The sequence below is a fragment of the Rattus norvegicus genome, chromosome 8, assembly GCF_036323735.1.
Source record: "Rattus norvegicus strain BN/NHsdMcwi chromosome 8, GRCr8, whole genome shotgun sequence".
Classification (NCBI taxonomy): domain Eukaryota; kingdom Metazoa; phylum Chordata; class Mammalia; order Rodentia; family Muridae; genus Rattus; species Rattus norvegicus.
This window is the reverse complement of record NC_086026.1, coordinates 47,148,437-47,165,369: the sequence shown is the minus strand read 5'-3', so window position 1 is coordinate 47,165,369 and position 16,933 is coordinate 47,148,437. Positions and strand designations below refer to the sequence as shown.

Genomic DNA, 16,933 nt, shown 5'->3' with positions numbered 1-16,933 from the left:
GGAGCCTAGGGCTTTGGCCACATCAGGCAGAAGCTTCACCTGCCTCTCTACTTCTTGCCCTATGCATGGTGAGCAGCCTCCTGCCTCAGCACAGGGGAAGCACCAGGGACAGGGAAGCTCCTCAGGTCTCTCCTTTTGTTTCTAGAGGAGCCTGTCATGGAGTGGGACACTAAGTCTCTGACAGTCTCCAGGACCAAGGGAGGGAATGATTTGTCATTACAGTTGTAACAACAAAGTCAAAGCCATCTTATTTCTGCAAGGGCACCTGGGTGACTGAGATGCCTCCCTCCCTTCCTCCTGGGGTACACACTGCTGGCTCTGCACAGCCCTAGCCCTGCTCTTGGCATGGTGAGCTGCCTGTGCTGAGCAGAAGTGATGCCCAGGGACTCAGAAGATGAATGTGGGAACCTGAGCAGCTCAGGGAACCTGACTTGTCCCCACACTGGCATGTGACAGTGCAGATGGGGCAAGGACACTCACTTGCTCTCCTCATCCAGCAGGAAGAAGATGCCAGTGGGCTTTATGCTGATGAGGTGGGTGTTGTGCCATGAGATGCCCTCACCTCACTGTGGTACTTCTCTTGCAAGGTGAGGAAGGTTAAGGAGGGCATTCACTGACTTGGATTCAGAAAGGGGTTCCTAGCACAGTGTGGTTGAACTGAGGGCCTTGCACAAGCTCAGCAGGGGCAGAACCACTGAAACACCCCCATTCCCTCACTGGGGATTCTAGGCTCTACTCCTGATCCACACCTTCAGCTCTCCTGACGTCTACATGAATTATAACTCCTAATGCAGTGTAAGTGATGGCTGCTCTATTGCTGAAGGAATGATGAGAATCACAACTATAAACATTCCCACCATGGATAGAATTTGTGGAAAGAGGCAATTGGCAGCCAACAAAATGGCTCTACAGTTAAAGTGACTTGCTGTCAAACCTGATGACCTTGACTCAATCCCCAGGACCCACATGGTAAAAAGGAGAGAACCAAGGGTCAAGCATTCCTCTGGCTTCCACTCATGGGCTTACATGCATGTGTGTATGTGTGTATATGTCTGTATGTATATGTGTATAGGTCTGTTTATATGGGTGTATATGATGTGTGTGTATGTGCGTATGTATGTGTGTATCCATGTATGTATGTATGTGTATGTGTGCATGTATGTGTGTATGTGTATGTGTGTAGGTGTGTATGTATGTGTATGTGTGTATGCATGTTTGTGTGTGTATATATGTATGTGTATGTATGCCTGTATGTGTTATGCATGTGTATGCATGTACATGTATGAATGCATGTTCATGTATGAATGCATGTGTGTATATGTATGTATGGACACACAAACACACACAATGTTAAAACATAAAAAGCTCCTGGGACTGTTCATGATACTTGGATAAGTGGTGACCGTGTTGGGGGAACACACGTCCATGTAAGCACACCTGTTCACATGCACTGATCAATGCCCAGCCTGCTCGTGAGCTCACTACCTGCCCAACAATGAATTCCTGCCCACCTGGCCTTCTCAGAGCCAGGGGACAATTGTTCCTGCCATGCCAGTTCTGTTCTAGTTTCTCATGCCACAAACTTTCTAGCTTGAATCTCACTACTGAAGCAGGAACCTAACAGCCTCCAGCCCAGTGAAGTAAGTAAACTTCTTCCTAACATCCTCAGGCTTGGTGTCCCCCACGAGTCACAGGGAGGAAGGATGGCATGCATCAAGGAGCAGAGCCATGGGCAAGGAAGACAGGAAACATAAGTGAGCCATCACTGATGCCAGCAAAGTGTGCGCTTTAGAGCTGGCTCTGCTCACTCTTGTCCCAGTGGCAGGACTTAAAAGTGGTGCATACCTGTCACCCAGCACTCAGAGAAGTCTGAGGCAGGAGAACCAGGAGTTCATGGCCATCCTGACTAATGGTGAGATCAAAGCCAGCCTGGGCTGCATGAGAGTCAGTCTCAAAGCAGGCAATGAGAAACTTTCTATATTTGAGCAAGTAAACTGGCATCCTCCTGGGTTCTAAACTATCGCTGCAAACCAGAAAGATGCTAGGGCTAGTGTGGCAGCATGTATGAGCCAGAGAAGCCAGGTTAACCCCTGCTTATCCCCTCATGCTGTGGGAGCAATGAGGAGATGGTGCCCTATAAACTGTGGACAGGATGGTCTCTCAGACAGTTCAGAAAGCCATGGCGGACTCCAGCAACTCTCCACTTGAGTGTGACTTGAGGCTTATATGCGTGTATTTTCAAGCCAAAATATAAAATCCATGGGTGACTGCATGAATTCAACATGGCCCATCCATGTGCTGGAATATTATTCAACCTTACATAGGAATGGGATTCTGACCCTTGAAAAGGAATAAGAATGGTAGCTATTCTCCTAAGTCAGACCTCCAGGCAGTGCAAAGACAAACTAACACTGTATGACACCACTGACTGAGGGCTGGAGTGTCACCGATTATATAAAGACAGAAAGCAGGAAGGTCTACAGAGCCCCAGGGGTGACATGGGACGGGGAGGATGGAGGGTAGGTGTGTAAGTGGGACAGAGCCTCATATGAGCCAGAATACGGCTGCAGAATGTGCATGTGGCTCCCTCCCATACACCTGTGGGTTCTGCCCACAGAAAGGCAAACATGGCAAAGGAAAAGAACACAGGGGACAAGCCCTGACCACCTGTACACACACACACACACACACACAAATGATGTGACAGAATTGCACACTACTGCCTTGCTGCGGGAGCAGCTGAGCATCCAGAAGGGTCAAAGGATGCTGGAAGGACTGAGCATGGCACTGAGTTCAAGGACACAGCTTTAGTATCTGGGGAACCTCTGGTGCCCAGGATCCGTCCTGCTTGATACTGAAGGACACAGCTGACTTGCAGGGTGATGGCTGGGCTTGGCTGGGGAATAGGTGCCCACTCTCACGTGCTCCAACTTGAAGATGTGCTGGGTGAAGTAATACTGCCACTGCCTGTTGGTGTAGTTGAGGCAAAACTGTTCGAGGCTATTCTGTTCAAAGTCCTCAAATCTGAATATGTCCAAGACACCAATGGGCAAGCACAGGGAGACAAGTCGTGGTCATTGCCAGGGCCTCCTGGGAAGACTAGCCCTCCTGAGAGGGATTGCAGAAGAGGGGATGTGTTTTTCTGACCAGCTTTGTACCCACTGTTTTTTGCACAGGGTTCCTTTATTACTTCTTAATGGAACCAGGCCTGCACATATCCAGTAAGCAATGGAGTTGAACCTAGGGCTTGGTGCCCACATGCCGGCATCACTGAGGGTGCAGCCTAGCTTATCACACTTCCAGACACCAATTGAAGATGCCTGGGTTCCTGTAGAATAGTGGTTCTTACCCTTCCTAATGTGACTCTATTGCAGTTCCTCATGGTGTGGTGATTCCAACCATAAAATTATTGCACTGCTGCTTCATTAGTGTAATTTTGTTCCCGGTAGGAATTGTATTATAAATACTTGGTGTGCAGGAGCTCTGATAGAGAACACACAGATTGAGAACTGCTGCTGTAGAGGATAAGAGTCCTCTGCCAGCCCTGGTGTTTGCAGAGATCCCGTGGGTTCCTAGTCTCCATGGCTTTCCCCAAAGACAGGGTTTGTTCTTGGCCGTCTCAGGGCCTGGGACCTCACAGAAACAGCATCTTCCATGTCCTTCTTGTTGAGGAAGATGTGGTTGATCCTCAGCACAATCCAGTCAAATAGGGCACTGTATAGAGACTTGGCCAGGGAGTCTCCGGCAGTTATGGCCTGTGGACAGAGGAGGTTCTTACCTGGGGTGGGTTAGTTCTGTCTTATTTTCATAGACAAAGTTGCCCAGGCTTGCCTCGAACTTGCCATGTAGCCAAGGATAATTAAACAACTGATCCTACTGCCTCTACCCCTATGGACTGAGATTGCAGATGAGTGTCACCACAGCTGGCTTGTCACAGGTCCTATACGGCTCTGAATCTGGGGCCTCATATACAGGTGTGTTATGACTGTGCCATCTCCACCCCTCAACCAGGGTTTTTACCTTTCTCCTTCTGAAGTCTGCTTAATTCTACACTGGCCCCAGGACACAGCAGCTGTGGGAGACTCAAAGCCTGGGGCTTCAGCAAAGCATGGGTACACAGCATGGCATGCAGCCTACATGGCTGTGAAACAGCCAAGGAAGTGCTTCTCGGCACACCCCCTGTAGGAGTGTCTAGTCCATCCTTCTCCCCATGGACGCAGACATCTTCTTCCAACTGTTTTTGACTTTCCTGGATGCCATGGCAATGTTACGATACAGAGTGCTACCTCTACTGGGGACACTCACTTACACAACTTCTCTGGGGGACATCTGAGCCAAACAGGGATTGGGTGTACTGCAGAGAGGTCAAGTGGTGTCAAGAAGTACCTTGTCCCACAAAGGTTCACTGTCCATGGAGCGGGCTGGAAATGTAAGCTTATTCCCCTGGGCAAGGTCCCCGTAGGGAGTGTCCCACACCCTGCTATCAGGTTCTTTCCCAGAGCCATCCAAGTTCAATTTGCAATTCCAATGCTCTGGACATGTCAAGAGCTAACCGAAATGTACCAGGAAGAGCACACCACAGCAAAGGGAGAGGATGGCACAGAGACCTATGGGTTGAGGGTCACAGAAAGGCCACCTGGAGCACAGGGGTCAGTCACCTCTTTCGTAAACAAAGCAAATGGTCAATGCTCTCAGCTTTCCGAGCCTGAAGGGCTCTGTGGCTACTAGGCGGGGCAGCTGGAGCCAGAAGCAGCACTGAACAGGATATAAATGATGAGTATGGCGATGTCAATAAAACTTTATTTACAAAACCAAATTGGTGGTGGTGATGGGGCGGGGGGGGGGTAGGTGCGGCGAGGGGGTGTACTGGTTCGTTTCAAAGGATGCTGGAGTGGCATGGCCACTGAGCATCAGGAAACACAGAAAGGAATGCTTCAGGCTTCGCTCTGGCTCCTCACTTATCTACACTTTCTGATATTTGGAGCTCCCAAATCAGAAAATTCTAGAAATTAACAACCATACTAAAAAAAAAAAAACAAAAACAAACAAACAAACAAACAAACAAAAAAACAAGCACTTGTGATGTAGCTTTGATGCATCTTGAGACGTTGTACCTCATCTGGGTCAGGCCTCATCTGGTTATCCAATGGACCCAGGGGTTAACTGCTACCTGCCTTCTAGTTACTCAGTCTTCAACCAACGTCCTGGACTGCAGTGCCTGAGCTCAAGGAAGAGTAGTGCTATCTAGTGATAGCCTGGGTGGTGGAGCACAGGGGCATGCTCTGGTCATCCCGGAGGTTGTTCCAAGTTTAAAGCCTGTTTGTGCTATGAATGGAGTAAAACTGTCCCTAACCTATTTGAAAAAAAGAAAAGAGTAGCCGCTGGCAGTTAACATAAGCTGAAAGCCTTCCTTGATGGTGAAAAGGTGAATTGCAGCTGACATGTCTGTCCTGAGTCGTGAGGCCATACCTCCCCGACTGGTTGTTATAACACTGCTGTGGTTATTTCTAGTCTTCTCTGGGGGACATTATGTTAAGACATAGAGATGCAGCTCCCAGGCAGGATCAAGCAAGGACTAGTGAGAGGAGCAAGTAGGGGCTGGAACGCCACCCTTGAGAAGAAAATGTTTTTCTCACTTGGCCTTAAACCGTGTTCTGCTGTGTCCTGTTTCTGTGGAAGCCGTTCTCATGCTCTCTTCATTATGGTGAGTATATTTTGATAATAAGAAGCGGGGTGATTTGTTTTATGAATATTTTGAGAAGAAGCCTTTGTTTAGTCATATTTCTTTGTTTAGTCCTGCTTCAGTTGTTCCTGGTTTCGTGGGAATAAGGGTCTTATGGTATCTTGCCAAATGGAAATTGAAGTAATGCATATTCATATCTATATAAGAATTAATAAAGCTCGCAGCTGCATGTAGTCACTTCTGCCTTTGCTCTGCATCCCCCATGTCCTGGTGGTGTGCGACCATACCCAGGGCTCCCAACGCACTAGACATTGACCTTTGGTGCCGGAACGGGGTCCCTGAAAATAAGTCAGGACAGTCAGATAAGGTAAGTATATTTTTTTTACAGGGAAATGAGACAAGATAAATCTTTTCTTCATCTCGCTGTGCTTAAACATCTTTAAAAGTGCAAGGAATTCATGTTTCTCAGTCTGGTTTAGAAATGTATTTAAAGACAGCAAGAGAGTATACTCCTTAGTTCCCTCATGAGGGTTCCAGAGATTCTGGTATCTGGGTCAAAGTGAAAGCTAACGTGGAAAAGACTATCTGGCAGGGTAAAAAGATTCCAATTCCTGGTCTATTTGGGGTGTTATTTTTTACTGTGTTCAAGGCCATGAATGAAGACATGGTGATAGTGAATATAGAACAAGAAGCTACAGCTTTGATAAGACGAAAGCGAAAGTAAAAGTTTTGCCGTCTGCACCACTGCCTGAAACAGTTTTTTTTCTACATCATTTCCCGAGGATGACATGTTACCGATTAGATTCAGAGGATGATGATGATGAATTCACCTACTTTGTCTTTTCCTATCATTAGGCCAGCATCGGTTCAAGGTGTGGTCCAACCGACTTATTACAAAGGATGATACTGGTTGGTTGAAAAAGGCAGTAACTTTATATGAACCATGTATTTTTATCTGTACTAAAATTAACATTGGAAAGAACAGTGGTAGGAGGGGAAGCTAGAGGACTGAAAATGCTGAAAATGCTTGCTTTGAAAATTCTAATGAAGACTATAAGAGAGCATGATTACCTGTAAAGGAGACTGGAGATATTAATGCTTATATGAAGGCATGCAAGGATATCTTTTCTGAAAATGGAAAGATGCATTTTTGGCACATATTGATTCAGATAGCGTTATTAAATTATATATTTTAAATGCTTTTGAATATCCTACAGGCACTTTAGCTCAAGATGAGTTGCCTTTAGAATGGATATATATTAAATGTAATTTTAACAAAACATTAACAACTTCTGAGGAACAAATTTCTTTAGTTATTCAGCAAGGCATACAAAGATCTGTTACACTGTGGGGATATGATTGTGCTGCTATTGTTTTCCCATTAAGCAAAGATAAAGTGGAATATTTAAAGCAGATGTCTGAAGTTTTTCAATTATCCATAATTTCTTACACTGGAAATATTGAATTTCATTTTCCCCATAGTAAATTGTGGAATTGCTTTAGAAAACAAAAAAATTGAGATAAATACACTAATTTCTGTTGATGCATTACCATCTGCTGTTACTATGTTACCGATGGCTTATTGGACCAAAGATAAATTTTGGGTACAAGAATCTTCTTTTGGGTCAGTACAACAAAATGAATTATTATCAGTAATTAATGTATTGCAGGATTTTACTCATGATGTAAACATTATAGCTGATTCAGCTTATGTGATAAGAATGTTACAGAACATTGCGACTCCTGTTTCTACATCTAAGCCTATATTAAATGTTGTTTTCACATATTAAAATACTATTGTTATTACAAAACTCTAGAATATTTATTACACATAATAGATCACATTCAAGATTGCTAGGACCTTTAACATTTGGCAATCACACGGTAGATCAATTAGTGGCATTTGCTACCCCAGAAAAAGAACATAGTCATAATCATGCCAATGCAGGATATTTACATGCCAAACAAATTATTGCTAATCATACTATTTGTAAGCCTTTACATATAAAATATATTCCATCTGACATTAATCCCAGAGGAACGAAACCTAATAAATCATGGCAGATGGCTGTAACCCATATTTCTGAGGATGGTCGCCTTTCATATATACCTGTAAGCTTAGATACTTTTTCAAAATTTGTATGGGTTCTGCCATTGCCTGGAGAACGGACTGCTCATGTTATACAGCATCTACTGGAAACTTTTGCTGTTATGGTTTTTGTCACTCAAGCAGATGACATTACAAGTCTCATACCCTATGTGAGAGACACACATTTACCCACGGGGGATTTGAACTTACTTCTATACAAGTGACTGTGGGCCAAAAGAGGGAAACCATTCCTGCCTTTAGCATTCTGTCTTTATCAAAGACTACAGGGACTAGCTTCCTGGACAGACATGTCCAAGCAGACAGACATTGTAATGGCAGAAAATTGAGGTAAGAAATGTCATGGGGACAGTGATTTCAGATTGTACCTTTAACAGAAATCTCTGTTGTCATTAAGACAAGCAGCCTTGGGCCTGCTAAAATTTATCACTAATTCAGGGGGTCCTGCCCTTATGACTACTCCAGGTCCTCCTTATATGAAGGCTTTCTTTTAAAAAAATTATATAAAGCAAAGTTTCTCAATCTCAGGGGCACGACCACTCACACAGATTGCATATCAGAAAGCTTAAACATCAGATACCTTTTATATTATGACTTATAACAAGAGAAATATTAATTATGAAGTAGCAATGAAATAATTTTATGGTTGGGGTCACCACAGCATGAAGAGCTGTATTGCAGAGTTGCAGCACTAGGAGTGTTGAGACCCACTGCCATAGAAGCTGACACATGGGAACAGACTCCTCAGATGAGGAGAGGCACATGGCAAGGGATACTGTGTCCCACCCTAGGACCCAGAGGCAGGATCTATCCCAGGAGTCTGTGTGCTCATCTTGTCTTCAGTTCTCCCAGGTTCAAGAAGAGCATTGATCATCTCAGGAGAGTCAGCTTGCACAGCCCACATCAGGCCCAATGCTTCCCTTCACAGAGAAGGATGTGGGTCTAACTGACAGCCAGTGAGACTGAGGGATCTGATGATCATTTGCTCTGAGCTGTGGTTTCTTCACCTGTAAAATGGAGGCGTTTCTGCTGAAGTGGGTTGTTGTGGAGATGGACAGAGCATACACACTGATCAGGGCCTCCCTAGCATGGTTGATTGTAGATTTTCTCTGGTGATCCAGTTAAAAGTAGAATCTCTAGCCACGGAGTGTTAGATGCTGGGCACCTTAAAGGTGGTGTAAACATACTGTGATTCTAATGCTACCTCGAATTTACACCCTAGGCTCTTGTTTTAAATTTAAAAAGACGAATCAAGTATAAACTGCCAATGTGAAATAATCATGGTCAGAATTGATCTAATTCCTGTGAAGTCATTTAGTTTTTCTTTTTCTGCATCTATATTGAAGGCATCTAGAGTAGCACTATACGAGATCCTAAAGCCTTCCATTATGGTGCTACCCATCCATTCCTCTCTAAATGAGAACTTCTAATGTGACTTAAGAAAACCTAATATCTTGCAGATTGTTCCCAGCTGGTGTGATCTCTCTGTCTTTGGGTCTTGGAAAAGCTGCAGAGTCAATGTGTTGTGTTACAACACAAAATTCCAGACATTAATTTTACCAATGAAGTTCCTGGACTCAGATGCTGAAGTCAAGTAAAGCTCCCAACTGTCCTTCCTAATTCACTGACCTCCCAGAGAAAGGTATTCTTGGTCCCTCTAAACACTTTCTTAAAATCCTTCAACTCTAAGACTTTCCATTGCCTTAGTTATCTTCATTTCCTTTCAAGTCCTGCCTTGAATGCTCTGGACCCAAGTGCACTTTTTACCTTTGCAAGAAAGGTGTGTGGTAGGTAAGGCATACAGTAATAAAGTCCATGTTTAGAGGAAACAAACAGATCTTGCATAAATGTCCATGTCCTTGCAATGCTATACCAAACCATAATTTTTCATTAAATAATATATTCTTGGAGATGACAGTGTGATCAGATATTTTGTATCCTAACTTGTTAATGTTCTCTCTATTATATAAATCTAGTTCTTTCATGTGTATTCTGGTCTTTTTCTGTCATGTCTGATTGCATCATCAGGAATCCCAGGGAACATTAATCCTGGGCTTTAGAAACTGTTGTATATGGCCAACCAGGAAAGAAACCCATCCAGGAGACTACTGATACTTGACACACATAAATTGACCTCACTATTTTCATATAGTTTATGGCAAGAGGTCACCATTCCTGACCATGTCTCATTATCCAGCAGGATAATAAATGGAAACGTAGGGGTCAAGGAGGTCACCCCACAAAGCACAAAAAATCCATCTCAGATAAACATGTACGGTTTGTTGAATCCAAAATATCCATGAATTTCAGGACACAATGTAAGTCCAAACCTAAGGATAATAGGTATAGAAGAGAATTCAGATTTCCAGTTTATAGGTTCAGTAAATATCTTCAACAAATCATTGCAGAATACGTCCGTGAGCTGAAGAAAGTAAAGGCCAAAAAATACAACAAGCCTACAGAATGCCAAATTAATTGTACCAGAAAAATTCCTCCATTCACACAAAAATTAAACACTAAATGCACAGATCAAAGAAAGTACATTATAAGGGGTAAGGTACAAATATCCAGTACAAAATGAATTCAGACCAATTTGAATTACACCAGACTTCTCAACAGAGACTGTAAAGCCAGAAAATCTTGGGCCGATGTAATGTAGACCCAAGCTCCTATATACTGAGTAATTCCCAATCTCCATAAATGGAGAAACCAGGATATTACATGACAAAATCATATTTAAACTATATTTTTCTCTAATAAAGCACACCAGAGGATAATAGGAAATCTCCAAGGCAATGAACTAAACTTTATCCAAGAAAAAACAAGCAATTAATCATCTCACAATAATTACAAAAAAGATAAGCACACAAACATAATTTCACCTATAACCAGAAAAAGAAGAGAAAGCAGCAATCATTGGTTTTAAATATCTAACCAGACCCTCTCTCACCAATCTTCCTTGGTCCTAGGGAGTAAATAACTAGGCAATGTGTATACAACTATGGGTCTATTGTCCTAGGTACTGTGTAGAAGAGGATTGACTTATCTGGTATCAATGTGGTAGTAGCACCTTGATTCTGGTAGGACTGTTGCCCCACCAAAAGGAGATCCTAGATGTGTGAAGTGGGAATGGATATGTGTGGTTCGGGGAGTGCTGTTATATAGAAAATGCTGAGAAGAAATATGATGATGAGGCTTGATGAGGGGAGTCTGGAAAGGGGAATAACATTTGAAATGTAAATTAATAAAATAACCAACTAATAAAAGATAGCCAAAATTAAAATAAAAAGTAAAAAGGTAACAGAAAAATTAAACCAAAACAAAATGAAAGAAAACCCTGAGGTGTATTGATATAATTCAGCTTGTATTTTAATGCTAATTTGTAGAATGTAAGACTGGTTAACCCCCAGAAAAGTGACCCTGCTCCCAGTTAATTGTGATTATAAGGAAGCACAGCAGTGAGATGGTGGAGGTGAGTTTTTGAGGGCTTTCCTAGAGAGGATCATAAGGGGGGAAGAAGGAAGAAGCTGCCAAGAAGAAAGGAAGAATGGATGTGATGGAGAGGAGAGAGGAAGGAGGACAGCAGCCATGGGTTAAGACAGAGGAAAGCCTGATCCTGAGGGCTGTCCAAGTGGAACAAAGAGCAGCCAAGATGCTACATAGTAAGTAAGAGTTCAGAGTCATTGTTTGGAAATTAGACCTAATTCCATGCAAGACAGGCAGATGCTCAGCTACTCTGCAGATTAAGGGATATTATAAATTAATTAAAAACTATGTATAACCAGTAATCCAGCTCTATAGAGGATCCTAATAGGAATACTATAGTTTACAGGGAAGGATAAAATACCAGAGGTCACAGGAAATAAATTAACACCACTAGGACAGTCAATCAAAAGAAGGCGATTAAAAAGTCAAAAATTAAAAAAAAATGACAAAATTAATACAGAGGTTTGAAAAATATTTACATATCACAAAACTCAACTCCCCAGTAAACAGACATATATTAAGCCATAAACAGGATTACCATAATGAGAGATATAGAGGGTATACTAGTGAAACCGAACTAAGAACCATGGCCCCTAGTAATTCTATTCACTTTGTCTATGTAGCTGACAGAATAGATTTCAAACTCATCCTGTCCACAAGATGTAAGGAAATTCATTTCATACTCTGCAATTACAAAAAGATACTACAATTCTAAACATACACATATTAAACACAAGCTTCCCAAATTTAAAAATATACATTATCAGATAGATATGAAATGACAGATTAATTATAATAGTGCTTGTGATTTGTTTAAATTGTCTATTCAGACCACCTAACAGATCACATGCAAATAAACAAAGCAGGAGGCGCAGAATTAAGGTACATCATCAGGCAAATGAACCTAACAAACTACATTGAACTATACATATATTTTCTATCAGTCTGTGTACCTTTCTCCAAAATTGACCACATATTGGGATGCAAAACAACCCTCAGGAAATATAATAAAGTGAAGTAATGTCATGCATTCTATCTAAGCACAAAGGAATCAAAGTGGTACCACACAATTAAAAGTACAGAAAATACACACACTCATGGAAAGTAAGTAACATAAACAATACAACGACTGAAAGGGTCAGGGGAGAAATAAATAAGGAAAAATTGAAACTGGTCTAATCTCTTTGTCTACTATCAGAAGTAGAGAATTTGGAGTATGCACTATTGGGATTATGCCTTGAATTAGCTCACAACCTTCCCAATTTCCCTTGACAATGATAAGATATATGATTCTGCAGTACTCATTGGATGTGTGTAATTGGCCTTTTGATTTCGTAGAGGGAATAGTTAAAGGACTGCCTGGAGTTTTATGAAGCTCCTTGGATGAACTGTGTAGACTTTGAAAGACTACAAGGATTTTTGAAGGTGTGCAAAATGCATTTTTTCTTATGATATATTTAAGATCGTATGGAAAATTGTGAGTAGAATATGGTGAATTGAATGATAATGGTCCACATAAACTCACATGTATGCATGTTTGGTTTCTTGTTAGAGGAAATGTGCGGGAACAATTATAAAATATGTATTGGTTGGAGGAGTATAGTGGGATTGGGCTTTGAGGTTTCCAAATTAAATTCCATTTATACTTAACGCTCACTTTCTCTGTCTCCAACTTGCAGACGAAGATGTAAGATCTCAGCTAGTTCTCTAGAAACATGGTGACCTACCTGCTGCCATGTACCTCAGCATGATAATCATAGACTCAGAATCCTTGAAACTGTAAGCCCCAATAAACTGTCTCTTCTATAAGTTCCCTTTGTCATGGTGTCTCTTCACAGCCTATAAAACAAAGATTGGAAGGAACACATAAGTGAAAAACTTCTCAATAAAAACCTGGCCAATAAAATTCAGACATATACCAAACGTATCAGGTACCATGATCAAGCTGGCTTGACTCCAAAGGGGCAAGAATATTTCAACAAATACAAATGAATAAACAATACACCACATGAAACCAAGAACGAGAAACACATGATCATTGCACTAGAGGCAGACAATTTCTTTGGCAAAATATCACAGTGATACATGAAATAGTCCTGGAGAATCTGGGATATGGAGAAGATATACCTTAACAATATAAAGGCAATATACAAGGCCAACAGCATCCTAACTGTGGAATATCTTAATGCATTTCCCTAAAATAAGTAATAAGTCACAGGTGTTCAATTTTTTCATCTAATTCAAGTAGTATGTGAAGTCTTATCCAAAACAGAAAATAGAAAGATGGAAAGGCATGTCCATATGAAGGAAAGCAGTCAGAATTTTCTGATTTGCAGGTGATATGATCCATATATAAACAGCACGATGTTTCCACTAGAAAACTCCTACAGCTCATGGACCACTCACTAAAATCACATTAAAGTCAATAAAATTCCTGTATACCAACAATAAATATCAACAAACATACCAAGAAAGAAAACCCATTCAGAATAGGCTTAAAAACCTTGTAATAAATCTAAGGAAGTGAAGACTTGCTACAAAGAACTATTAAGAAATAGTTTTCTTAATAGCAATAGTTTCTTGCTATTAAGAAAAATAAGAAAAGACGGAAGAAACCAGAAAATGAGGACAACTCTCATTTTCATGTATCAGTATGAATGATATTTTTATTGGATTATTAACAGAATCATCTACAAGTTTAAATCCATCCCATCCTAATTCTGATGCAGAGCTTCAGGGAATGAAAAAAAGATCTCAAAACCAATGGAAGCACAAATGAGCAGGGCAGTCAGACACTGCTAAATAGTAAGACAGTAAAACACTGCAGGACGGATCACCTTTACCAATTTCAAGTTCATTTTGGGGAATAGTAAAACAGAAACCCAGCCTGTTGATGTCATGAGAACAGACACAAAGTCTATAGGAATAATATAAAAGACCCAGATATTGGTGTATGTTCTTATCAGCCTCTGGGTTTTGAAAAAGGGGCCAAACTAAGAAACAAAACAAAACAAAAACCCACCACCACCACCTCCACACACAAGGTGCAATTTTCAATCCCGTGTTTGCAACTACTTCCTGGGACAATCACATAGAGACATACTTTAGAGATCTGAAGAATCTGCCATTTCAGATGTCCTAGTAGTCAAAGGCATTTCACAGTGGGAGAGACCTCAACTCCTAGCAGTGTCCCCAGTCTATTCTGAAGAAAATGATGGGCACTAAAGAACCCTAACTGGAGTATCGTTCAATGTGGCAAAGTGGCCATGGGGTGAAATACTACCCACTTACCTCTACTGCTGCCAGAAAGCTGTCCAGACTGTGGAGAAGGGGATCATGGGGAAGTCTATTGTCCCAGGCTTGGGAGGGAAAAAGAGGATAGTCCTTCAAAGGACCTACTTCAAAGGATTGTTGTCAGAGCCACTGGCCCATTCTATTCACAAGGGATGCCACAATGACACAAGAATATTTGCTGACTGTCTGTCATGGTAGCCAACAATTTCTGTCATTTCTTTAGAATTGGAAGCTATTTTCTCTGAATTTCCTGTTTCTTCAGGCAACATTTCTCCTTCTCAGGTCTCAGATGGAGATGATTAGATAGTTTACTCTTAAACTTTTCTTGTCATGAGACACAGAAAAGAAAACGAGGTCACCATCACACAGGAATGTGACAACTAGGAACCTGACAGGACCAGGGGGGACATGGGAGGTCCAGAATGAGGGGCTCGACAGACAACCCACTGCAGCATCAAAATGCCCGCCACAACCGCTCGGGCACCATAAATCCTGAGCCCCGACGGGAATGACAACAAGAGTGTGCATGGCCTGACTGCAGCCCGGGACTTTTCAAATCTTGTATCACCCCCGAGCACTTCTGCTTGAGCAGAAAGGCAGATGCCCAGAAGCTGCTGCTGTAGTAGCAGGCAGTTATGGCAGTTAGAGGTGGTGGTGGAGGCAGAGGAGGGATGAGAGAAGAGGGAGGAGTTTCCCTGGAAGGACCAGAACAGACAACATTCTGACTACTCCAGAACCCCACCCAAACCCAGCCCACCCCACAAATGCTGAGTCCACTGCCAAACCTCTCCATGCTAAGCATTCATTTCTTCATCCCCACTGTGCTTATTTTAGTTTTTTAAAACTTCTTTTTTTTCCCTGCGAATTTCACATCATGCAGCTCAACTTCGTTGATATCCACCATCCCCTCATATCTGAAGTCCACCCTTGCATCCTTCTCCATATCAGAGAAAAAATAATCTACTTGTGGAAGTTGAAAAAAGAAAAAGAAAAAAATGGCAATATGTCCACAAAAGAGGTGTAAAATTATGAAGATGAAGGACATAAACCCTTAAATTATTTAAAATTAACAAAAGTGATTTCCATTTCAGGAGAGTTATTATAGCTAATAAGTGCAAGCTATGATAAATAGAGAATAAAAAAGCTTAAAAAGTGAGAGAAAATGATTCAGGTACAAAATTTAAAAATTATATAATCTAGTTCATGAAGTACCTTCTCCAATTTTGCCAAATACAAATGGACTGAATATTGTGACAGTCATTCTTACCTGATGCATCCCATAAATTTTCTTACTTTATCTAGCTGATCAGTGGTAAAGATAAAGGTATTTTTTGTTGTAAAGGGCGAAATGCTGAGGTGACCTCCCTTTGCACTAAGGTGTGTCCACTATCAATTGTTAGTTCTTTACTGGCAGAGAGCTAAGTGCTGGCAGGATTACTGTCTTGTCATTTCTATGGTCCATCATAAAGTTTGCTATTTTGTAGATGTTTGTCCTTCTCACCAGCTCAACACATCTGAGAGATCTCTTAGGTGTTGTCTCACTGCCAATTGTACGTAATAATGATCTGATGGCCAAGATCTGCTGCAGAAAGTATGTGGGCAGAACTCCAGGCTTACAGAGGAACATAGGGTGAGGAAAGCTGAAGCAGGAGATTCAGAATAGACATGGTAGGGAAGAGATATGGACCAAATCAGTGCATACTTCTAAAGAGATAATCACCGGTTGGGTTTCAAAACTAGAAGAATGGGATTAAATTTAGAGAAGTAGCACATGCCCAGTGAAAGGCCTAAGATACAAACTGTCAGACAGAATCTCATGGTTTAGCTTACAGAGGCCTGTGAGCAATGCTCCTTTGGTGACGTTGGTGCAAAGAGGAGAACCCCACAAGCAGCATGAGGGTGCCTTCAATGTTGGCTCCAACATTTCACTTTCCTCTGGCAATTGGACTCCACACTGTGCCTAACACCATAATGATTTCAACTCTTTCTCCTAAGGAATTTTGTGGCAACTCAAATGCTATGGACAAGGCTTCATGAGAGTTCCTATAACACACACCCGTGTTGCAACCTAACCTGCAGGCTATTTCTTGATGTGATTTTAAGCACATGTACATAAGGAGATAGGAGAACCTTCTGACTGCTTATTCAAACTGGTATTATTTCTCAGGAATTTTTAATGGCTCATATTGATGAGTAAGGATAATTTGACTTAAGATGAGACATTTTTGGGCAGGATTTGGAGGGAAACATTCATTAAAATGCATAGGAATTACTAAGATTTTTATAATGAAGCCTTGAGGAAAATTTGGCCTTGGAAGCAGGAGGTACTAAGTGGCTATGCACTGGGAAGGTCTCCTGGAAAG

At 41.7% G+C, this 16,933-nt stretch overlaps 1 protein-coding gene and 1 long non-coding RNA gene across 2 annotated transcripts in view; one reads left to right on the top strand and one right to left on the bottom strand.

Moving 5' to 3' along the window:
• The window catches only part of LOC102550569 (uncharacterized), a 109,028-nt gene that overhangs the window by 10,621 nt on the left and 81,474 nt on the right, over positions 1–16,933 (bottom strand). The window contains exon 6 of the long non-coding RNA XR_010054135.1: positions 13,004–13,115. This is a non-coding gene — a long non-coding RNA (uncharacterized LOC102550569). The remainder of the gene's footprint in view (positions 1–13,003; positions 13,116–16,933) is intronic.
• The window catches only part of LOC134478906 (disks large homolog 5-like), a 48,330-nt gene continuing 36,661 nt past the window's right edge, over positions 5,265–16,933 (top strand). Inside the window, exon 1 of the transcript XR_010054134.1 lies at positions 5,265–5,704. The gene's annotated coding sequence lies outside the window, so the exon portion shown is untranslated. The remainder of the gene's footprint in view (positions 5,705–16,933) is intronic.